The sequence below is a fragment of the Marmota monax genome, unplaced genomic scaffold, assembly GCF_021218885.2.
Source record: "Marmota monax isolate L192 unplaced genomic scaffold, Marmota_monax_Labrador192_F-V1.1 WCK01_AAM20220418_F8-fsc00171, whole genome shotgun sequence".
Classification (NCBI taxonomy): domain Eukaryota; kingdom Metazoa; phylum Chordata; class Mammalia; order Rodentia; family Sciuridae; genus Marmota; species Marmota monax.
In genome coordinates this window covers 3,858,179-3,883,348 of record NW_026694658.1, presented here as the reverse complement: position 1 = coordinate 3,883,348, position 25,170 = coordinate 3,858,179, and the positions used below count along the sequence as shown (strand labels likewise).

Below are 25,170 nucleotides of genomic sequence, written 5' to 3'. Positions count from 1 at the left end.
CCAGATGATCAGGGGAGATTTCAACATACATTTAGTGGGCATTTCCGGGAGTTGTTTTCAACTTCTACATGAGTTTCAGGTTCCAGGAAAACAGAACTTAATTCTTACATTCTTAACCTTTTCAATATGACTTAAGAAATTTATCAATGACTTCACTATCTTCTATTTTATTGGAATATAACGTTTCAAAATAATTTCTAATTATCTTCTGTATTTCTGTAGTGTCTGTTGTGATATTCTTTTTCATCTCATATGCTAGTAATTTGAGTTCTCTCTCTTCTCTTCATTAGCATGGCTCAGGGTCTGTCGATCTTATTTATTTTTTCAAAGAACCAACTTTTAGTTTTGTAAATATTTTCAATTGTTTCTTTTGTTTCATGTGCTAATTATTTTTAAACCATTTTCTGATTTAAACCTCACAACAGCCCATATTGGGAGGAAAGTCTTAACTTCATCTTTATTATGTAAATGAGAAACTTGAAGCACAAATAAAGTTAGACATTAAATAAGTTGTCTAGGGGCTGGGGATGTGGCTCAAGCAGTAGCGCGCTCGCATGGCATTTGTGCAGCCCAGGTTCGATCCTCAGCACCACATACAAACAAAGATGTTGTGACCACCGAAAATTAAAAAATAAATATTAAATATTAAAATTCTCTCTCTCTCTCTTAAAAAATAAGTTGTCTAATATTATACAAGTAATAAGTGTTAAGTTCATATTTACCTCTATTTAATTCAGAACATCTTTAGTGATTATTTGTTGGCACTGATGAAGATAATAAATAGGTCTTTATTCCTATCTTTGGAGTTTATAATGAAGATGAACCCAATGCAGTTAATATTACTATTGTAAGGATACAGGTTAAAAAAAAAAAGTAACTGAACTTTCATTACAGACATTTAAAGGCTACTTATTTTCATATATAAATTTTCATTAGTGTTAAGTTTTACTTTTTTTTGTAGTATTTTAGGTACTGGCCACACATTTATGAGCAAATAATAATTTAAACACCTAGATCCTGGGTGAAATTTACTACTAACACGACTTGTTTTTTGTTGTTGTTTATTGTTTTATAGTAGTATCTCTGTCGTATTTCCATGACATTGTTGGTTTCTGGAAAAATGTCTTCTTTTTTTTTGAATTGGGGATTAAATCCAGGAGCACTCTACCTCTAAACTACATCCCCAGCCCTTTTTTATTTTTATTTAGACACAGGTTCACTAAGTTGCTAAGGCTAGCCTCTAAATTGTAATCCTCCTTCCTCAGCCTCCCAAGTCGCTGTTTTACAGGTGTACACCACCATACCCAGCTTGGAGGAATGTCTTTTTTTTTTTTTAGTTGTAATTGAACACAATAATTTATTTTATTTATTTTTATGTAGAGCTGAGGATCGAACCCAGAGCGCCTCGCACATGCTAGGCAAGCTCTCTACTGCTGAGCCACAACCCGAGCCCCTCTGAAAGAATGTCTTTATGTAAACTCCATAAGCCAGGAGTCATTGAACAGTGCCTGGTATATAATACGTGCTCAATAAATGTTTGATGAACAAATATGTCCATGAATTGTTTTTTTAATAATGCTTCTCAAATAACATAATGAAATCTAATAATATAACTGTTATAGTTGTTGATATCTGCCCTTCCCCCCTTGTTTTCATAGCTGTACTTCTAATTACTTAGTTTTTTTTTCTGAATATAATAAAAGTAATATAATACATTGATAAAAGGCATGGATTTTGGTGTCAGACACCTGGAATTGATCCTGGACCCCTTAATTGATTGCATGGTACTAAACTTCTTAAACCTCAAGTTTCTTGTTTGGAAAGTCTGATTTGACAATATAGTAGTGCCTTCTTCATGGTTTTGCTTTTCATGGTTTCAGTTAATTTACAGTTAACCACTAACCAAAAATAGCAAATGGTAAATTCCAGAAATAAGTAATTCGTAAGTTTTAAATTATGTGCAGTGCTTTGAGTTGCATGATAAAATCTCACATCATCCTGCCTGGGATGTGATTTTTCCCTTTGTCCAGCATATCCAGACTGTTTACCTATCCATTTAACCATTTAATAGTCATCTTGGTTATCAGATAACTGTGATAATATTATGGTGCTTGTGCTGAAGTAACTCTTATTTTACTTAATGATGTCCCTCAAAGTACAAGAGCAATAATGCTGGCAATTCAGACATGCTTATGAAGAAAAGCTGTAAACTGCTTCCATCAAATGAAAAGTTCTTGACTTAATACATTGTGGTTGCTAAGATTTACAATATAATATTTTGAGAGATTATTTTCACATAACTTTTATTATAGTATGCCTCAGTCTGGCTGGGCACAATCAGGAGCCACTTGTCAAAAGAAACTAACTTTATTTTTAGAACCACACACGCCAAACAAAACAGCCTCTCAGGAAAAACCCTCAGAGCCTCAACTGCCACCACCGGCTTTCCACAAGCCTCTCTCTCCCACCCAAGCTTCTCTCCCCCTCCCACAATCCTCCTGCTCTTGAGGCCGAATGGCTGGGTCACATGGGCGGAGCCAAAAGAGTCCCCCAATGAGCAGCTCTGTGGTCTGAAAGGGCAGGGAAACAGCCCAATGAGCATCACCGCAGAGGAGCCAATCAGCTAGATGTTGCTGGGGCCGAGGAGCCAATCAGCTAGATGTTGCTGGGGCCGCTGTGAGCCAATCATCAGCCAGCAGCTGGAAGTTTGCTGGCAGCTGGAAGTTTGCTGGGGCCCCTTTGGCTGTGGCTCTCAACATCTCCCCCTCTCTGTTTAAACAACAAGCATGTGGCTTAGGGACCGTGCCTGCCTTAGATTGTCCAATAGTACATATGGTCCTTAGGTTGGTACCATTGCAATTGGATCTTACCCGTCACTGACTACCGGTCTAGTATACAGCCACACCTGTGGAGAGGTCTTTGTACCAGCGGGGGGGTGAGGTTCTTTGCCTCACCTCTGTTGGCCCCCAAATTTTAGCTGGACGATCATGACAAGCAGAAGGGAAGAAGATACACCAAGCCAATTGACGGCTCCTTTTGGAAAAATTGTACCACCAATGACATCATCAGCAAAAATACCCCAACACTACCACAAGTCGCTGCACCAACAGATAGTTCACAATGCATACAGGTGAGCTCACAATGTGTCCAGGCAAGTTCTGCAAGCAGTTCAGTGATGGCTATTGTAGAAGCTGTAGATTGGTTTTATCTTTGACTTCACCAGCACTGGGATGAAGATAGGAATTCTGTCAATAATGGCTAAAGAAAAAATTATGTAACATTCCAGAAGGCACTAAAAGAAAACAATTTTCTTAACAATTTACATTGTCTTCACTGGCACTGGGATGAAGATAGGAATTCTGGCAATAATGGCTAAAGAAAAAATTATGTAACATTACAGAAGGCACTAAAAGAAAACAATTTTCTTAACAATTTACATTATCTTTAAGAGAATTATTAAATATAATGAAAAGGAAAGGTGAAAGTAAACAAACAGATCTGTTAACCTTCTTTTTTGTTTACATATTAAAACAATCCTCAACAGTTGTTTACCCAATTTAAATTAAACCATATAAATCACGTGAAAAAAAAATATTTGGATCCATTTTATCATGAGCGCTCATCATATATGATATATGGACATACGTACATTCAAACATATAACACAAAACACTAGTGTGCACACATAATATAATACATACAACACATAACATTATAGTAAAGGCCTTATAACTTTTTACAGGTGAAATCTCCATTGCAATGTTTAAAAACTCTATAGTCAAAAAATAGAACTGATCAGCAAAACATTAACCTAGGTCTGTATGAGCTCAAAAAACAAAATAGAACTTCATGATATGGCAAAGGGCAATAATAAAATAGATATTGAAAAAAGCATCCTGGTTCTGTTGCAGATGTAAGAATAGCCAAACTGGAGTTTTGGATATCAGTTGTTATGGATTTGAGCCAAATCATCTTCTTTTTGGTCTGTAGAAATCGCTTTAGTTAATCTTTCTGGAATCCAAATCGGCTGCTGTTCTCCCTGTGGAAACACATAAACAGACCCCCGACTCCAGACAATCACTGGGTCAGGACCTTGGTTAATCTCTCTGGAATCCAAATCGGCTGCTGTTCTCCCTGTGGAAACACACAAACAGACCCCCGACTCCAGACAATTACTGGGTCAGGACCTTTCCGTTGTCCTGTTAGAATATCCTTCCAAAGTACCTTGGGCTTATGCACATTTTTTGGACACATATGCCTTTCCGCAGCACTAAGTCCTGATGAATCCAAATTTAAAAAGTTTAGAGTAAAAAGGGTTATTTTAAGTTTATCTTTGGGGAATATATACCCCTTCCCAATTCCTTCTTTTTGCTTTAATAAGTACATTTTAATAGTTTGATGAGCTCTTTCAACTATGCCTTGTCCCTGTGGATTGTATGGGATTCCTGTTATATGAGTAATGCCAAATGTTGAGCAAAATTGTTTAAAAGAGGTAGAAGTATAACCAGGGGCATTATCTGTTTTTAACTGTTTTGGAACACCCACAGTGGCAAAATTTTGTAAGCAATGAGCTATAACATCTTTAGTTTTTTTTCTCCGGCATGAAGGGAGCCCATCAAAAATCCAGAAGAAGTATCAACTGTAACATGCAAATATTTTAATTTTCCACATTCTGGCAAGTGTGTGACGTCCATCTGCCAAATATGGTTAGGTATCAATCCTCTAGGATTGACTCCAAGATTAACTTGTAAAAAGGTCACACAATTTTGACATTGTTTTATTATTTGTCTAGCTTGTTCCTTAGTTATTTTAAAACGCTTTTGTAAAGTATTAGCATTGACATGGAACTTTTTATGAAAATTTATAGCTTCTTCTAGTGTAGAGAAAATATGTATGTCATGTGTAGTTTTATCTGCTAAATCATTGCCCAAACTAAGGGCTCCAGGCAATCCTGTATGTGCCCTGATATGTCCTATAAAGAATGGATCTTTTCTGTCCCAGATTAGACTTTGTATAGTGGAAAGCAAAGAGAAAACAGTAGAAGAAGGGGAAATCCTACCAGCATCTTCAAGAGATACTATAGCATTAACTACATACTGACTATCAGAAAATAAATTAAATACAGAATCTTTAAACATCACAAAAGCTTGTAAAACTGCATTAAGCTCTACCTTTTGAGCTGATTGTTTGGGTACTAAAAATGTAAAAGTTTGATCAGGGGTAACTACTGCTGCTGTACCATTATTTGACCCATCAGTGAATATATTTGGAGCATTCATGATAGGTGTTTTTCTTGTCATTTTTGGAAAAATTACAGGATGCAATGACCAAAAAGACAATAAAGGATTAGATGGTAAGTGGTTATCAAATGAAACATTAGATTTGCACATGATTATTGCCCAAGTATTTAACTCATTAGCTAACTCATCAATTTGATTCATAGTATATGGAGTAATAATTTTATTGGGAGAAATTCCAAACACTCCCTTTGCTGCTTTTATTCCTTTGAGTATTAATTGTCCTACAGCCTCAGGATACCTAGTAAGAATAGTGTTAGGAGAATAAGATAAATGTATCCATAATAATGGACCTTCTTGCCAAAATACTCCTGTAGGAATACTTTTTGTTGGTAGTACAATAAATAATAAAGGCAAACTTATATCAATTCTATCCAAATGCATATTTTCCATATATGTTTCAATGATTTTTAATGCCTTTCTTGCTTCAGGCGTTAACATTCGGGGTGAATTTGGATCTGATGGACCTTTTAGGATATCAAATAAAGGTCCCAACTCTCCTGTTGGTATACCTAAATAAGGCCTTATCCAATTTATGTCTCCTAATAACTTTTGAAAGTCATTAAGTGATTTGAGTTGATCTACTCGTATTTGAATTTGTGGTGGACGGACCATGGTTGAGGATAATAGAACTCCTAAATAATTAATTGGAAAATTTAATTGTACTTTATCTATTGCTATCTCTAGATTATAATTTTTTAATAAGTTTGTAAGTGTGGCATAACATTCTAGCAATGTGTTTTTATCTTTGTGTGCTAATAATACATCATCCATATAGTGAAATATTTGTAGTTCAGGATTTTGATTTCTAAGTGGCTGGATTACTTTGTTAACATAAATTTGACACATAGTTGGGCTGTTAGCCATCCCTTGAGGGAGTACTTTCCATTCATATCTCTGATCAGGACCTTCATGATTCAGTGCAGGGATAGTAAATGCAAAACGTGGACTATCCTCAGGATGAATTGGAATTGAAAAAAACAATCTTTAATATCTATAACTAAAACATACCAGGTTTTTGGGAAAGCAGACAACTGAGGAATCCCTGATTGAGCAGGTCCCATAATAACCATCTCATTATTAATGGCTCTTAAATCTTGCAATAATCTCCATTTACCAGATTTCTTTTTGATGACAAAAATGGGAGTATTATGGGGAGATACAGAAGGTTGTATATGTCCTTCCGCTAATTGTTGTTTGACCAGGTCATGGGCTGCTTGTATCTTTTCTTTAGTCAGGGGCCACTGAGGAACCCATACTGGTCTTTCTGATTTCCAAGTAATTTTTATTGTCTCAGTGGCCCTTTCTGAAAATCCAACCCATGTCTGTCTGTTCCTTGATCTATTTGTATTGGTGCTGCTATACCTTGTTCTTGTTTTTCTAATCTTTTTCCTTTCCTAAAACCTTGTGTAGTCATAATAGTGGGTGCATTTTGGTTGATGTTATTTGTTAATGTCAAACCTAATTGATCTAGGACATCTCGTCCCCATAAATTTACGGGAAGATGATCCAATACATATGGCTGTATAGTTCCTTCACATCCTTCAGGATCCTTCCAATCTAATACCATTGCACTTCTATGGGGATTAGTCGCCACTCCTAGGCCTCGAAGCGTTTGAGTGGCTTGTTGTAATGGCCAATGTTTTGGCCATTCTTGACGAGAGATGATGCTAAGGTCTGCACCTGTATCCAGTAGCCCATTAAATTCATGTCCTTGAATATTTAGTTTTAGCATGGGGCGAGAATCTAAGTTTAAAGAAAGCATAGCCCAATCTACACCTGTGGAGCCTAATCCCTTGGAACCTCTTTCTACAGTACGACTGGAAAATTTATCATGTAGGCTGGGTATTATTAGTAACTGTGCTATTCTATCTCCTGGTGAAATTACTGATATACCCTTTGGAGAACTGGCTATAATTTTTATTTCACCTTCATAATCGGGATCAATTACCCCAGGACTTATCATAAGTCCTTTTAGAGTAGAAGAGCTGCGTCCCAATAATAAGCCTACTGTTCCTTTGGGAAAGGTCCTTTCACCCCTGTGGGAATGATTTGAACTCCCATCTCTGGAGTTAGTACTGCTCTGGCGGAGGCGCATATGTCCAACCCTGCGCTCCCTCTGGTTTGTCTGATGAAGGATCTGATGGACAATGTGTCCTGGGCATTACCCTGATGGGGTTGCTGGGTTCCTTCAGTGCTCCGTATATTTGTGGTTTTGGGCCCCGGAGCATTGGGATCCCTGTCCATTTTTTGGCAACGGAGCCCGATGCCTTTCTCCATGATATCGTGGATAAACACCTGGTCCTTGTTCGTTTTTTGATAATGGAGTACCCTCTATGGTGGTTTGAGAAAGGCATTCATTAGCCCAATGTCTCCCTCTACGGCATCGTGGGCAAATACCCGGTATTCTACTCCTTTGATACCTAGTTTTGTTAAACCCTCCTCCAATGGGGCAATTCCTTTTAAAATGTCCTGTTTGTTCACAATTGTAGCATGTTCTTGGCCTGGCATCTAAAGCCTGTTTTACTGCAGCTGCCACAATTTGCCCTTGTTCATTAATGTCTCTGGCATCTAAAGCCTGTTTTACTGCAGCTGCCACGACTTGCTCTTGTTCATTAATGTCTCTACATAATTTAATATATGTGTTTAAATCTTCATGTTTCCATGGTCTAATGATATCTCTGCACCAACGATTCGCTTGCTCATAAGCCAGGTGTTTTAGCAATGGCATTGCTTGTTCTGTATTCCCAAAAACTCTGGTAGCTGTTTGAATAAGCCTATCTACAAATTCAGCATAAGGTTCATTAGCTCCTTGTATGACCTTAGATAATTGACCTTGTAAACCTCCATGTCCTTGTAAAGTCTTCCATGCCTTAATTGCATCTGCAGCAATTTGTGCGTATATGCCAGGATCATATGCAATTTGTTGCTGCTGATCCTCATAAGGTCCCTTTCCTAACAACATATCTAGATTTCTCTGAGGATAACCAGCTGCTGCATTTCGCCTAGCCGTCTCCTTGCAAAATTCCTCATTGGCAACCTTCCATAACAGGTATTGTCCTCCATTTAGCACACCAAGAAGAAACAGCTCCTACTGATTGAGAAGGGGTCCTGATAGAGGTTGCCACTCAGATGTGTCCAGGGGCTTATATAGCTGCTGAGTAGGGGCACTGCTCAATATTTATGTTAATCAGGTATCAAAAAAATGTAAGCCTATTGGTCCTTTTATGATAACTAGGTATTTGGTCAGCAGACAACATTGTTTGGTTATGCCCTTTTACCTGTTGAGTTTGGAAATACTCTTAAGATTTTACTGTCCCAACTTTCCTTTTTCAGCTTTGGTGGTTGTAATGTTTGGAATATTTCTACAGAACCCTTTCTGTGCAGCATCTGCACTTTTCAGAAATTAAAAAAACCTCTGAGAACTCACAAAGGAAAAGGAATTAATAAACATCTCTCTATAGTAACATTGAATGTAAATGGTCTCAAGTCTCTAATCAAAAGGCATAGGGATTTAAAAACAAGACCAAAATATATGTTGTTTGCAAAAGACTCTCAACCTTACAAGCAAAAATATTCAGCCTGGGGCTTGGGCTGTGACTCAGTGGTAGAGTGCTTGCTTGGCATGTGTGAGGTGTACTAGGTTTGATCCTCAGCACCGCATAAAAATAAATAAATGACATAAAGGTATTGTGTCCATCTACAACTAAAAAAAATTTTTTTAAATATTCACAGTCTGAAAGTGAAAAGAAGGAAATTGATATACCTTGTGAATGGAGGCCCCAATTCCACAGGAGTTAGCTACTCATATTTGACAAAGCAGACTTAATACCAAAATTAATTGGACAAAGGTCACTTCATTACTACTAAAGGTAACAACCCAATAAGAAGGCTTATTTTTTCAGAATTTAATCTTATTTTTTATTTATTTGTTTTTTATGTGGTGCTGAGGATTGAATTCAGTGCCTCACTCAAGCTAGGCAAGCACTGTACCACTGAGCTACAATCCCAGCCAAACAAGAAGTTTTAACAATAGTAAATACATATTCCTTAAACATGGGTGCAACTTATTACATAAAATAGATACTACTTGAATTAAAGCTTCAGATAGACCCCAGTACAATAATACTGGGTGGTTTTAATACACCTGTCACCAATAGATAAGTCATCCAGACATAAACTCAGCAAAGACTCTTTAAACCTGAAAAATATTATAAATTAAATGGACTTAACAGATATCTATAGAATATTTATCCACAGAGTGGAATATACTTTCTTCTCAGCAGCTCATGGAAAGTTCTCCAAAACAGATCATGTTTTAGGCCACAAAGCAACCCTTAGCAAATATTTTTTTTAAAATTAAAATTCAATTCCAGTACATTGGAAAATCTAGAAGAAACAGATAATTTATAGACACAAACAAAATACAATCTATAAAATTGAACCAAGGGGACATACAAAACCTAAAGAGCCAAAAACTAGCAATTATATAGAAGCAATAATAAAAAGCCTTTTGACAAAAAAAGTTCATGACCAGATGGAATCTCACAGAATCAGAGCTTTACAGAAGATCTATATCCTATTGCTCCTCAGATTATTCCATGAAATACGAAGAGATTTTGTATTTTATATTTACATTTCAAAATTCATTCTGTGGAGCCAATATCATACTTATACTTAAACCTGATAAGGATACATCAAGGAAAGAAAATTACAGACCAACATCCCTAAAAAACTTAGATACAAAAATCCTTAATAAGCCAGATGTGGTAGTGCATACCTGTGAAATCACAGCAACTTGGGAGACTGATTCAGGAGGAACACAAGTTTGAGGCCAGCCTCAGCACATTAGTGAGGCCCTAAGCAATTTAGACCCTGTCTCAAAAATAAGAAGAATTGAGAATGTGGTAAAGTACCCCTGGGTTCAATCCCCAGTTCCAAAAAAATTAAAATTCTTAATAAAATATTGACAAATCATATTCAACAACATATTTAGAAGATTCTATGTCATAGTCAAGTTGATTTTATCCCAGAGATGCAAGTGTGGTATAAAATATGCAATATTAATTCCCATAAATAGAATTATGGAACAAGACAAGGATGTCTACTCTCACCACTCCTATTTAATGTAGTACTGGAAATTATAGCCAGAGAAATTAGGCTGTTTGCAGATGATATGCTCCTATGCTTAGAAGATACAAGAAGATCCACCAAAAGACTGCTATTGGTAATAAATTCAGCAAAGTAGCAGATTACAAAATTAACACAGAAACCAATAGCTTTCCTATATATCAACAAGGAATCTGCTGAGAAAGAAGTCGGGAAAACAATTTCATTTACAGTGGCCTAAATACCTAGGATTTAAATCTAACCAAGGTGGTAAAAAACCTCTATAATGAAAACTGTAGAACCCTGAAGAAAGAAATTGAAGAAGACATAGAAGATGGAAAGACATACACACCCTGCCCCTTGTTCATGGATAGGCAAAATTAATGTTAAAATGGCCATACTACCAAAAGCAGTATACAATGCATCCCCATCAAAATACCAATGACACTTTTCACAGAATAAGAAAAAAACAGTATAAAATTCATTTGGAAGAACAAAAGACCCAGAATAGCCAAAGCAATTCTAAGCCAAAAATGCAATGCTGGAGGCATCACAACACCTGACTTGAAATTATACTATAGAGATAATATTAAGAAAACTGCATGGTATGAGCATAGTGTAGACCAGTGGTACAGAATAAAAGAAAAACCCACACATCTACAGTCATCTGATCCTTCACAAAGGTGCCAAAAATATATATTGGAGAAAAGACAGTGGTGCTGGGAAAACTGGTTATCCGTGTGGAGAAGAATGAGACTAGACCCTTATCTTTCACTTTGCATAAAATTAACTCAAAATGGATCAAACACCTAGGAGGTAGAAACTGTGCAACTCCTAGAGGAAAAAAAGAAAAAAAGTCAATCTCCAGCATATATGCACAGGCAATGACTTTCTCATTAGAAATAATGACAAGAGTTAATAAATTGGATGGCATCAAATTAAAAAGTTTTTGAGCAGCAATGGAAAGAATGTGAAGTGAACTTACAGAATGGGAGAAAATCTTTGCTAGCTACTCTTCTGGCAGAGAATATCTAGAATATAGAAAATTCAAATAACTTAACACCAAAAAGCAAAACAGTAAATGGGCAATGAATTAAATAGACACTTCTGAAAAGAAATACAAATGACCAACTATATGTGAAAAAATGTTCAATGTCATTAGAAATTAGGAAAATGCAAATCAGAACTATACTGAGATTCCATCTCACACCAGAAGGGCAGTTATCAAGAATACAAACAATAAACCAGGCTCATTGCCACATGCCTGTAATCCCAGTGGCTTGGGAGGCTGAGGCAATTTAGGCCCTAAGCAATTCAGCAAGATCTTGTTTCTAGATAAAATATATAAAAGGGCTGAATGGTTGGGGATATGGCTCAGTGGTTGAGTGCCCCTGGGTTCAATTCCCAGTACCAAAAACAAAAAAAAAAAAAAAGAAAAAAAAGAAAAAAGGAAAAGAAACCAAAAGAAAACAACGGTAATTGTTGGAGAGGTTGTGGAAGAACACTGTTTGTGGGATCGTAAATTAGTAACACCAGTATAGAGCTGCCTCAGAAGATTAGGCATGGAGCCCACCATATAATCCAGCTATGTAGTGATACATGCATACCCATGTTTATAGCAGCACAATTTTCCATGGCTTAGCTATTGAAAAATGAAGTTTTATTAAATCATAAAGAAAAATGAAATCATGTCATTTGCAGGAAAATGGATGGAACTAGAGAACATTATGTTGAGAAATAAGCCATACTCAGAAGGTTAAGGATCATATGTTTTCTCCCATATGTGGAACCTAGAGAGGAAAAAGGAAAGTTTGAGGGGTGATCGCATGAAAAACAAAGGAAGATCAGTAGACTAGAAGAAAGAGACTGAGAATCAGTTCTTAGTTTTATTGATACTTTTTATTGTATGTCTGTCAATCTCTACTTCCTTTCTCCTTTTTAGGTTTAATTTTCTGTTTTTCATTAATCTCTTTAAGTGCCTAGAACATTAATGTTTATATATATATATATATATGTGTGTGTGTGTGTGTGTGTGTGTGTGTTTGTATTTACACATATACACACATATATAGTCTTTTCATTATCATAATTCGTTTACATTTTTTATACTGTGATTATATTTCTTACCATTGGATCAGTTAAAAGCAAATTATATAATTTTCAAGCAACAATGATTTTCTAGTTATCTCTTAAGTATTGAATTTGGGGTTTTTGTTTGTTTTTGGAAATGCTGAGATTGAACTCAGAGTCTCATGCATATTAGGCAAATGCTCTACCACTGATCTATATTCCTCAGCCATAAGTATTGATTTTTAACTTCATTGTTGTCTGAGAACATTTTCTATGGGATATCAGTTTATGTAGTATTCCAAAAAGAATGTATTATGTGAATCTAATCATGAGGAAGCATCAACAAATTCAGATGAGCAGTATTCTAGTTTTAAATAAAATAAGTACAATTACTGTGTGTCAATTAAAAAATAATAAAGTGAGGGGGAAGAGGGGCTGGGGTTGTGGCTTAGCAGTAGAGTGCTTGCCTAGCATGTGCGAGACCCTGGGTTTGATCCTCAGCACCACATAAAAACAAAATAAAGGTATTGTATCCAACTACAACAAAAAAAAATGAGGGGGAAGGATAGTGTATTCTTTAAAAAGATTAATGCAATGAAAGAAAGAATGGTATGACAGTACCAAATTAAAGAATCCTAGAGAAATGACATCTAATAGTGATTTACTCTGCATAAAACAAAATTACCTCAAAGCTTAACAGCTTGTAAAATAAACATTTATTATCTCACATAGTTTCTGAGAGTCAAAAAGCTGGAGTATCTCAGGTTCTAGCTTAGGATTTCTCACAAGTTTATAGCCAGGTTGTTGGCCAGGACTGTTGTTACTTCAAGGCCTAACTAGAGCTAGAGAATCTGCTTCCAAGATCACTCACAAGATTGTTGGGAGGCAGTCTTGTAAGCAGGTGACCACAAAAGCTAATGTAATAAGTAATCTTGCAGTAGGTCAGGAAATGGAGGGGAAATAAGTAAAATACATATATAAGTATACATATATGTGTGAAGTGTGATGCATGGCTTAAGTATTATAGATATTAGAAATTAAGATTGGAATGAAAGAATCTGTAATTGCCTGGCTTATGACTACCAGGTGACCCACAGTATTCAGTGAACTGCCACTGATTGAAGTGGGGTAACCTATGAATTTATTGTTATCAATAAATTCTAACACCATGGAAAGACACAAATGTGTTTGGTCTATGTTAATACAACAAGTATGCAGAACTTCCAAGTTCTTATTTTCTTGTCCTTTCTTTATGTCTGCCTTCTATTTTTATTTCTTCTACCTCAAAATGAATTATTAAGTGTAAAACACTAAAACAGGGCCTGGAACATTGAAAAAGTTGAATAAATGTTTGTCAGCTTTAAAAATATATATTTTGTACTGGAAGAAAAGAACAAGTTTAGTTTAAGAATAAAGCAAACATTCTTGGAATAGCTAAGAAATTGCGTTTCCTGGCCATTTTTTGGTTTTCCGTGGCAACCATAGTAGTGAGATTATCTGTTTAACTAGTACATCCTCCCCATAAAACTCTTGTCATGAGAAGAGACCATGTCCCATTAATTAATTCAGTTGATCATTGAGTTCAGTGAATTAGCAATTATTTCAGTAGTATTTACCAGGCACTAGGGATAAACAGTGAATAAAAAGGATAAGGGGCTGGGGATTTAGTGCAGTGGTAGAGTGGTTGCCTATCATGCACAAGGCCCTGGGTTCAATCCTTGGCCTTGTGATAGAGGAGATTTATTCCCACTTTAAAATCTACAATTTCATTTATTATCATTGTCAGGCATGGTGGTACATATCTGTATTCCCAGCAACCCAAGGGGATTACAAATTTGAGGCCAGCCTTAGCAAGACCCTGTCTCAAAAAATCAAAAGGGCTGTAAATCACCCCAGGGGTTCAATCCCCCATACCAAGAAATAAAATAATATGGTTTATTCCTTGACGTTTTTCTTACAGAATGCAAACTTAATAGAAGCAGACACTTTTTTTTTTGATGCTAGGTATTACACCCAGAGATGCTTTACTACTGAGGTACATCCCCTGTTCTTTTTATTTTGAGATAAGTTCTCAATAAATTGCTGAAAGTAGCCTTGAATTTTTATCCTCTTGCTTCAGCCTCCTGAACCATTGGAATTATGGACCTGCACCACCATACCTCCAAAACTACACATTCCGATAAAAGGTATGATGAAGTGGCCAGGAGTAGAGTAAGGTTGACAGAATAGCAGAATACAAAGCAGATCCTTAATGACATTTCCTGGTCTAATGAAACTTAAGTATAAAGAATAAGAACGAATGAATTAATAGTAAAATTCCACAAAATTAACACCATAAGGAACTCTCTAAGGGAAAATAATATCATTATTTATTATTTATTATAAGCCAGGCATAGTACTAAATATCATAGCTGTGTATACTAAGAATTGTATATTAATTGTGCTGTTAATTCTCCCTGATGAGTTGACAGTAGACTCATTTTACAGACCAATAAAAAATTCAGAGTTTAAGTGACTTGTTCAAGGTCACAGAGTAGTTAAGTATTGGAATGCAGACTTTTATTCAAGGTCAAAGCCACTGATTTTTAACTATAATGTAGGAGCTGATAAAAATTTTTTTCTAAATAAGCAGCTAATTTGGGGGTAGAACTGTGGTGTACCTGCAAGAAAGACCTCTTGGATTTTTGGCAGAATTAAGTCTATTGAAGGACAAGCCTATAAATAAGATTTGAAGTATAAAAAAATATCAGCTAATAGAATAAAAATTATTGTCTTTGCTAGAAGTAATTTCTCCCTCCTCTGATCTCCTATAGTTTATGACTATATTACTGTACCACTTACTCTGTGTAATTGAGCAAGATACTTAACCTCTTTCAACTAAAATTACTTCATCTGACAAATGATGATAGTACCTGCCAAGCCTGATGAAATGAAGTATTACATCAGAAAGACTCATAAACTGGAATGTTTTAATTTTCTTAATGAGCTATAAACTACTTGATGATCACTGGGTTATATATTTTTCTGTGCCACACAGCATAAAAACGTATCATTTTATGGCATATATTTACAGGCACACAGTAGATAATAGTTGAAGAAACAAATGACTCATCAGACTTTTCCTATTATAATAATCTGCAGTAGGAACAGAAACTGGCACAGCTTTGCTAGTAATTTTGGTTATCTTGATACCTTTGAGTTCATATGAGCTGTTCCTTGGGTTTTAATTGTAATAAAACACTTTTTGCTTCTGAGAACCATTTTAGTTCATTTTTAGCAACCTTGCCTGATACATAAACAGTTTGGCAGAAAATGAGAATGTGATGTATTGGAAGCAGTTGGCTTGCTGACGCAAGAACACTCTGACTTTGTGATGCTTAGCTGTAGGTATAACTGAGATAACCATGCCAGATGCTATACAGTATTCTTTAGAAATAGGTGGATGTGGCTGATGCATTTAGTGTGTACTGCTTATAAGAAATAGATGGATGTTAATGACTCTCAGATCTAAAACTAGCTCTTAGGTTTTGATCTTTCAATTAAAATCTAAAATTAAAGAATATAATATGACTTGGCACCATTATTGTTTGGATAACATATGTTCCTATCAAATCTGAGAAATTCAATTTTAAAAAGAGAAGAAAAAGAAGAAATTAGACTTAGAAGAAATCAGAGCCCTTCGTACTTCAAAATGACACCACTTTAAGTTGTTTACTTGAGGATGTTCTCTCCATAATATACCCATTAAAAATGAAGCTTTACTTTCCTACTTTGATTCTGATCATGTTATTTCCCTCTTTTTTCCCCCATTTTTGCTTAAGACTTGATATTTTTTGGAGCAGTTTTAGGTTCCAGCAAAACTGAGAGAAAGCCATGGGATATCTCATTACCCCCCCCCCCCCACATTCATAGCCTCCCTTCATTATCAACACATACTATTAGAGTAGTACATTTGCTACTGTAGATGAACCTGTGCTGGCACATCATTGTTACCCAAAGTCTATTGTTTTTATCAGGGTTCACTCTTGGTGTTGTATAGTCAATGGGTTAGATTTGGGCAAATGCATGACTTATAACTACCATTATTGTATACAGAGTATTTTCACTGCCACCTGGGCCCTGCAAGCTCTACCACTTCCTTTCATTTCTCCCTGTCCCTTAATTTCTGGCAACCACTGTTTTGTTTTATGGTTCTAGGGATAATACCCAGGCCTTGTGCATGCTAAGAAAGAATTCTACCACTGAGCTACTGCCGCAGCCTGGCTGGGCACAATTCAGGAGCCACTTGTCAAAAGAAATGAACTTTATTTTTAGAACCACACACTCCAAACAAAACAGCTCCTCAGGAAAAACCTTCAGAGCCCAACTGCCACCACAGGCTTCCCACAAGCCTCTCAACCTCCCCCACTCCTCCTGCTCTTGAGGCTGATTGGCTGGGTCGCGTGGGCGGAGCCAAAAAAGTCCCCCAATGAGCAGCTCCGTGGTCTGAAAGGGTGGGGAAACACCCCAATGAGCATCACCACAGAGGAGCCAATCAGTTGGCAGCTAGAATTTTGCTGGGGCTGCTGTGAGCCAATCATCAGCTGGCAGCTGGAAGTTTGCTGGGGCCCCTTTGGCTGTGGCTCATAACAGAGGCCCTCTACGGGCTCTCATTTCCTATTTTGAGACCCTTTCATTCTTTTTCCAAATCACCAAAATAGTTTCTTGTAATCCTTTGATGAGCTAAAATAGCACTTTGTCCCAATTTTACCTGTGTGTTTAGTAAACTGCACTGTTGTAAGCCTTTCAGAGCAGAAGAAAAGGCATAATTCATCTCTACATCCTGGACACTCAGCCTGGTGAAAGACACCAGGTGTGTGACTGACAGGTGAGGAAATGAATGGATGAAAGGAGGAAGAAAGCCCTTGTACTTCCTCCTTGGCCCACTCGAGCCAATCAGAGCCCCCAGAACCCTCCCACACAGGCAGCTGCACAGGCCCTAGCAATGGCTGACCACACCCTCCCTCTGAGTGTGTGATCTGAACTTGGAGGGGACCATCCTGCTCCTTTCTGTCCAGAGTTACAGGAAAGAGCCTCCAGGTGCTCGTGGCAGCTTGGGGAGGCTTCCTGGAGAGGAACAGAAGTGAAGGGCGCAGTCTGTCTCATGTCTGGTCCTGTCACCCCCAAGGCCCAACCTGTGACCTTGCTCACCATTTCCCTCCTCACCTCTTCTCTACATTATTCTCATCTGAGGACAGTTTTCCTTCTGGGAGACATTCTGCAACATCTGGAGTCAGTTTTGATGGTCGCAGATCAGGGGAGTGTTGTCACTGGCATCAGCAGGCAGAGGCTGGCATGCTGGCAGCTGGCCACCAAGCACAGGGTGGGCCCCTGCACACACCAAGAATCATCGTTCTCAAATGGCAGGCTGAGGAACCCTGAGCCCCTCACTCCTCACTCACAATAAGAATCCTAACTGGCACGTTTGTACCAGACCCCTGAGGGCCGTGCCTAGCATGGAAGGCTGCACCCACCCGGAGAGGCCCCCACCAGGTGAAATGTTCACCTCCCCAAAACTCATCCTGCAAAGGGGAAGGTGGACATCAGGAGTCCTGACTGTCACTTGCACGCTGTCTTCACTGGAGTGGACGTGGCCAATGCTTCCTTTCTTGGTTCTGCTCCATGTATTATGGGGAGATACAGAAGGTTGTATATGTCCTTCCGCTAATTGTTGTTTGACCAGGTCATGGGCTGCTTGTATCTTTTCTTTAGTCAGGGGCCACTGAGGAACCCATACTGGTCTTTCTGATTTCCAAGTAATTTTGATTGTCTCAGTGGCCCTTTCTGAAAATCCAACTCATGTCTGTCCGTTCCTTGATCTATTTGTATTGGTGCTGCTATACCTTGTTCTTGTTTTTCTAATCTTTTTCCTTTCCTAAAACCTTGTGTAGTCATAATAGTGGGTGCATTTTGGTTGATGTTATTTGTTAATGTCAAACCTAATTGATCTAGGACATCTCGTCCCCATAAATTTACGGGAAGATGATCCAATACATATGGCATATCAATACAGATCCTTCAGGATCCTTCCAATCTAATACCATTGCACTTCTATGGGGATTAGTCGTCACTCCTAGGCCTCGAAGCATTTGAGTGGCTTGTTGTAATGGCCAATGTTTTGGCCATTCTTGATGAGAGATGATGCTAAGGTCTGCAACTGTATCCAGTAGCCCATTAAATTCTTGTCCTTGAATATTTAGTTTTAGCATGGGGCGAGAATCTAAATTTAAAGAAAGCATAGCCCAATCTACACCTGTGGAGCCTAATCCCTTGGAACCTCTTTCTACAATACGACTGAAATATTTATCATGTAGGCTGGGTATTATTAGTAACTGTGCTATTCTATCTCCTGGTGAAATTACTGATATACCCTTTGGAGAACTGGCTATAATTTTTATTTCACCTTCATAATCAGGATCAATTATCCCAGGACTTATCATAAGTCCTTTTAGAGTAGAAGAGCTACATCCCAATAATAAGCCTACTGTTCCTTTGGGAAAGGTCCTTTTACCCCTGTGGCAATGATTTGAACTCCCATCTCTGGAGTTAGTACTGCTCTGGCGGAGGTGCAGATGTCCAACCCTGCACTCCCTCTAGTTTGTCTGATGAGGGATCTGATGGACAATGTGTCCTGGGCACTACCCTGATGGGGTTGCTGGGTTCCTCCAGTGCTCCGTATATTTGTGGTTTTGGGCCCCGGAGCATTGGGCCCCCCCTGTCCATTTTTTGGCATCGGAGCCCGATGCCTTTCTCCATGATATCGTGGATAAACACCTGGTCCTTGTTCGTTTTTTGATAATGGAGTACCCTCTATGGTGGTTTGAGAACGGCATTCATTAGCCCAATGTCTCCCTCTACGGCATCATGGGCAAATACCTGGTATTCTACTCCTTTGATACCTAGTTTTGTTAAACCCTCCTCCTATGGGGCAATTCCTTTTAAAATGTCCTGTTTGTTCACAATTGTAGCATGTTCTTGGCCTGGCATCTAAAACCTGTTTTACTGCAGCTGCCACGACTTGCCCTTGTTCATTAACGTCTCTACATAATTTAATATATGTGTTTAAATCTTCATGTTTCCATGGTCTAATGATTTCTCTGCACCAACGATTTGCTTGCTCATAAGCCAGTTGTTTTAGTAATGGCATTGCTTGTTCTGTATTCCCAAAAACTCTGGTAGCTCTTTGAATAAGCCTATCTACAAATTCAGCATAAGGTTCATTAGCTCCTTGTATTACCTTAGATAATTGACCTTGTAAACCTCCATGCCCTTGTAATGTCTTCCATGCCCTAACCGCATCTGCAGCAATTTGTGTGTATACACCAGGATCATATGCAATTTGTTGCTGCTGATCCTCATAAGGTCCCTTTCCTAACAACATATCTAGATTTCTCTGAGGATAACCAGCTGCTGCATTTCGCCTAGCCGTCTCCTTGCAAAATTCCTCATTGGCAACCTTCCATAACAGGTATTGTCCTCCATTTAGCACAGCTTTACACATATTAGCCCAATCTGCTGGCGTCATGTTCAAGTTGTTAATGGATTCGACCATGCTTACAGTGAATGGTGCTTGAGGACCATAGGTTGTTACAGCCTCTTTTAGCTGCTTCACTGTTTTGAAATTTAAAGCATGGTGAATTCGCTGCCCTCCTGCCTCAAATACAGGGCATGTTAATAATTGAGATCCTGTCTCAGGATCCCAACTATCAACTGCAGGGGTTGGGGGCCTCCCAGCATATGGAGGTGGCCTGTTGGTTGGACACTTACGCCCTCTGGTGATAGAAAGGTGTTAGTAGCAGTCTCCTGTTGTAACTTTTCCCCTGATGGCTTTTTCTGCTCTAAGCTTTCTTCCTCTATCTGACTAGCTTGAGAGACCTTCTCTTTTACTTGAATCTTTCTACTATAACTATAATACAACCCAAGAAGATAACGCCAAACAAAGCCGAGACAGAATGAAATAAAAATGGAACAACAAAAAATCATTATAGCCTTTCTATCCTCCTGAAATGTGCATCCATCTTTTCTCCCTATCTGTTCCTCAGATGTGAGCGGTTTTTCTTCCATCTTGCACATCTCCAGGGACAGGCAACTTAAAACAAAAGTGAAGCAAAACAAAAGAAGAATCTTAAAATGGCTACCCATCCTCTCGCCCTGCCCTCAGGGGCGAGCAGTTTACCTTATCACTTAACCTCAGTCGTTCCCCTTTCGAGCCACCAAATGCCGCAGTCTGGCTGTGCACAATTCAAGCTACATCCCCAGTCCTTTTTTATTTTGAGATTTGTCTTGCTAAGTTGCCCAGGCTGGCCTCGAACTTCCTGAGTAGCTGCAATTATAGGCATGTGCCATCATGCCTGGCAACCACTGTTTTTTATTTGTTGTTTTTTGCTATCTCTATTGTTTTCCCTTTTTTTTTTTCCCAGAGCCTTGATCATGCTAAGCAAATGCTTTACCACTGAGTTATATCCCCAAGCCTGTCCAATTTTCTTTTCTTTGTTCCTGATCTTTTTTTTTTTTTTTTTTGTACCAGGGATTGAACTCAGGGGCACTCAACCACTGAGCTACATGACCAGTCCTCTATTTTTTTTTAAATTTGTTTAGTTGTAGTTGGACACAATACCTTTATTTTATTTTATTTTTATGTGGTGCTGAGGATCAACCCAGTGCCTTGCACATGCTAAGCGAGCGCTCTGACGCAGAGCCACAATCCCAGCCCCTATTTTTTTTAATTTTTAATTTTTTTAGTTATCAATGGACTTTTTATTTATTTATTTATTTATATGTAGTGCTGAGATTCAAACCCAGTGCCTCACACATGCTTGACAAGCACTCTGCCATTGAGCCACACCCCAGCACCCCCAGCCCTAGTTTTGTATTTTATTTAGAGACAGGGTTTCACTGAGTTGCTTAGCGTCTTATCCTTGCTGAGGCTGGCTTTGAACTCATGATTCTCTTGCTTCAGCCTCCTGAGTCATTGGGATTACAGGTGTGCACTACTGCACCTGACTTGTTTCTGATCTTAGTTTGAAAACTTAAGATTTTTCATCCTTAAATTATTATGGGGTTTTGGTAGAGACTTCTTATCAAATTGAGAAAATTTCCCTCTATTTCTAGTTTATTGAGAATTTTTTCATGAGTGAAGATTGGATCTTGTCAAGTGCTTTTTTCTGTATCACTGTGATTAATGTGATTTTTCTTTAGCTGTTGATATAAATGACAGTCTAGGTAAATCAATTTTTTCTCCTCTGGCAGTGCTGGGGGTTGAACCCAGGGCCTCTGGCATGCTAGGCAAGAGCTCTACCACTGAGCTACTTCCTCAGTCCCTCCAAGTTGATATTTGAATGTTGAATGAGTTTGCATACTTGGGGTAAATCCCACTTGGTCATGATATGTAATTCTCTTTATACATTGTTGGATTCAATTTGCTAAATTTTTTTTTTTTTTTTTTTTTGTTTTTGAGAGAGTACCAGGAATTAAATCCAGGGGCACTTAACCACTGAGCCACATCCCAGCACTTTTTATTTTTTTATTTTATTGAGAAATTCTGCATCTGTGTTTATGAGACATATGGGTCTATAGTTGTCTTGTCTGGTTTTGGCATTAGGGGACTGTTTCTTTATAGAATGAGTTAGGAAGTGTTCCTTCCGCTTTACATTCTGTAGAGAATTAGTGTAATTTCTTCCTTAAATGTTAGGTTTACTGGGACATTACATCAATCTCAGCCTGGTTAGGTATTATCAGTTCAACTTCTTTAATAGATGTATGCTTATTCAGATAGTTTATTTTTTCCTCTGTGAACTTTGGGTGATTGTACTTTTCAAAGGATTGGTCCATTTCATCTAATTTGTGGGCAGAGTTGTTCATACTATTTCTTTTATTAATATCTGGAATATCTACTAATGTCTCCTCTTTTATTCCATGTTAGTAATTTGTATTTTCTTTACTTTTTAATATTTTTGTTCTGGAATTTGAACCCAGGAGCACTAAGCCACACCCCCAGCACTTTTTTTTTTTTTTTTTTTTGAGACAGGGTCTTGCTAAGATGCTCAAGGCGTCACTAATTTGCTGAGGCTGGCTTTGAATTTATGATCCTCCTGCCTCAGCCTCTTGAGCAGCTGGGATTACAGGTGTGTGCCACCGCGCCTGGCTTTTCTTTCCTTTTCTTCACTAGGTTAGAGGCTCTTTGATATTGTCGATCTTTTCAAAGAAATGTTTTAGTTTTATTGGCTTTTCTCTATTGATTTCTTGTTTTCAATTTTATTACTAATCTTCATTATTTCTTGGGGATTCTTTTTTTTTTATTTTGTCTTTTTTGGAACTGGGGATCAAACCCAGGTCTTTGTGCATTCGAGGCATACATTTGCCACTGAGGTACATCTCAAACCTCCTTGGTTTACTTTGATTATAATTTTCTAGCTTCCTAATGTGGAAGCTTAGATTATTGATTTTAGGTATTTCTTCTTTTCTAGTGTATACATTTAATATTAACCTTTTAAGCATTGCTTTTTTAAAATCAAATTTTGATAAGTTGTGTTTTCATTTTCATTTACTTCAAATGTTTTTAAATTTTATTTAAGTTTTCTTTGATCCATTTGTTATTTAGAACTCTGTTGTTTTATCTCTGCATATTTCTTCTTGAATTATTTATTTTTGTGGTACTAGGGATCGAACCCACAAGTACTTTACCACTGAGCTACAAAGCTAGTCCTTTTTATTTTGAAACAGGGTCTTGCTAAATTGCTGAGGGTCTTGCCAAATTGCTGAGACTGTCCTTGAACTCAGCTTCCTGAGTTGCTGGGATTACAGGCATGCACCACCACACCTGGTAACAAATACTTATTGAATGTGTGGAGAAGTTACAACTTTCCCTTTGAAGGTTTAGTTATTGAGTTTGTTGAAACAAACTGACAATAGATACACAGGAGAAAAAAAAGGCATAAGAATTTATTAATATGCTCATGTGCATGGAGCCATATAAAGTATGAAACGCATAGAAGTGCCAGATGATTGAGGTCTTAAATACCCTTATAAAAGAGAGAAGTGAGGTGAATGCATAACTTCAGAGGAGTAATAAATGATTTTGGGGGGAAATTAGTGGCCTGAATAACAGACAGTGATCTAGAGACAAAGTTCCTCTGGGTTCTGGTTGTAGTGTTTGATTTCATTCTCTTACTTTGTGATGTGAGTTTGATCTTCCTTGGTAAATCAAATTTCAATCAGAGTATTGAAGGAAATTATATTCCTCTTGGCAGATCAGGTCTTTAAGTAGATAAGAGAAACTTAAGAGAAAGTCCTTTTCTGCTTCCCAGGTGCTCTGTGTTTGAAGTTCAAAGTGGCTATTTTGGGTATAGTTTTCTGATCCCCACTAAGCGCCTGTTGTATACTAGGTGCCATTTTAGGTGCTGGAGATAAAGCAGTGAGCAAAACTGACTGAATCCCTGTGGAGGGTATTACTGAACCAGGAATGTTTTGCATGGCCTCATAGTATACAAATTCAACTGAAGTAACAAGTTTGCAAAAAAGAAAGAATTTATTTATAAGGGAGTCAAACATGAGGAGGAGGAGCTCCAGACTCAAATCTGCCTCCTCAAGGATAGGGCTTAGGGGTATGTATGGGTTTAAGATGTGGGGAAAGCCTCTCTCCAACACAAGCCTCTCTCCACCTCCCCCAATCCTCCTGCTCTTGAGGCCGATTGGCTGGGTCACGTGGGCGGAGCCAAAAAAGTCCCCCAATGAGCAGCTCCGTGGTCTGAAAGGGCAGGGAAACAGCCCAATGAGCATCACTGCAGAGGAGCCAATCAGCTAGATGTTGCTGGGGCCGCTGTGAGCCAATCATCAGCTGGCAGCTGGTTGCTGGCAGCTGGAAGTTTGCTGGGGCCCCTTCGGCTGTGGCTCTCAACAAAAGGTAGCCTCTCAGTCCCTGTTATAGTCAATGTAATATTGTGAATTTTAATAAGACATAATACTTTTGGTCTTCTCCCCATTTTCTGGCATATACCTCCTAAAACTCTTGGTATTTCCAAAGTGATAAGTGTAGTTCTATATGCTAATGAGTTGACTGATGGCTGGGGGCTCCTGGATAGCTTTAGAATGGATGTGTTAGTGATTAGAGGGTTGGAACATTCAATTCCTTCCCCATTTCTCTCCCTACCTCCAGGAAGAGGAAAGGAGTAAAGGTTGAGTTGATTGCCGTTGGCCAGTCATTAATGATAAAACCCCAGAAATGGGCTGAGTTTGGGGAGTTTCGGAATTAGTGAACAAGAATACCTCCTCTTTAAGAGGTCAGCACAGCCTAACTTCACAGGGACAGAGGCTCCTATGATGGGGATCATTCTAAATCTCACTCCATATGTTTCTTTATCTGGCTGTTCACTTAATCCTTTGGAATAATTGCCAATAGTAGGTAAAGTGTTAGCCTGAGTTCTGTAAGCCATTCTAGCAAATTCATCAAACAAAAGAGAGGGCTCTTGGTGTTACTGGAGACCTGACTGAACTGGACAGGTCTGGCTCTGAGAGATCCCAGCAGACCAGGTATGGCCACTTGTGGTGATTTCAAACAGCACAGAAAAGTGGCAAAACAGAAAAGTAATTTATTTCAGTGGGCCTCACTGGAAAGTGCAGCAGTGAAATGATTTAAGCAGTGCCTCTGAATTACAGT

At 38.1% G+C, this 25,170-nt stretch overlaps 1 protein-coding gene across 2 annotated transcripts in view; it reads left to right on the top strand.

Moving 5' to 3' along the window:
- The window catches only part of Ppm1e (protein phosphatase, Mg2+/Mn2+ dependent 1E), a 110,540-nt gene that overhangs the window by 38,067 nt on the left and 47,303 nt on the right, over positions 1-25,170 (top strand). The window lies entirely within an intron of this gene.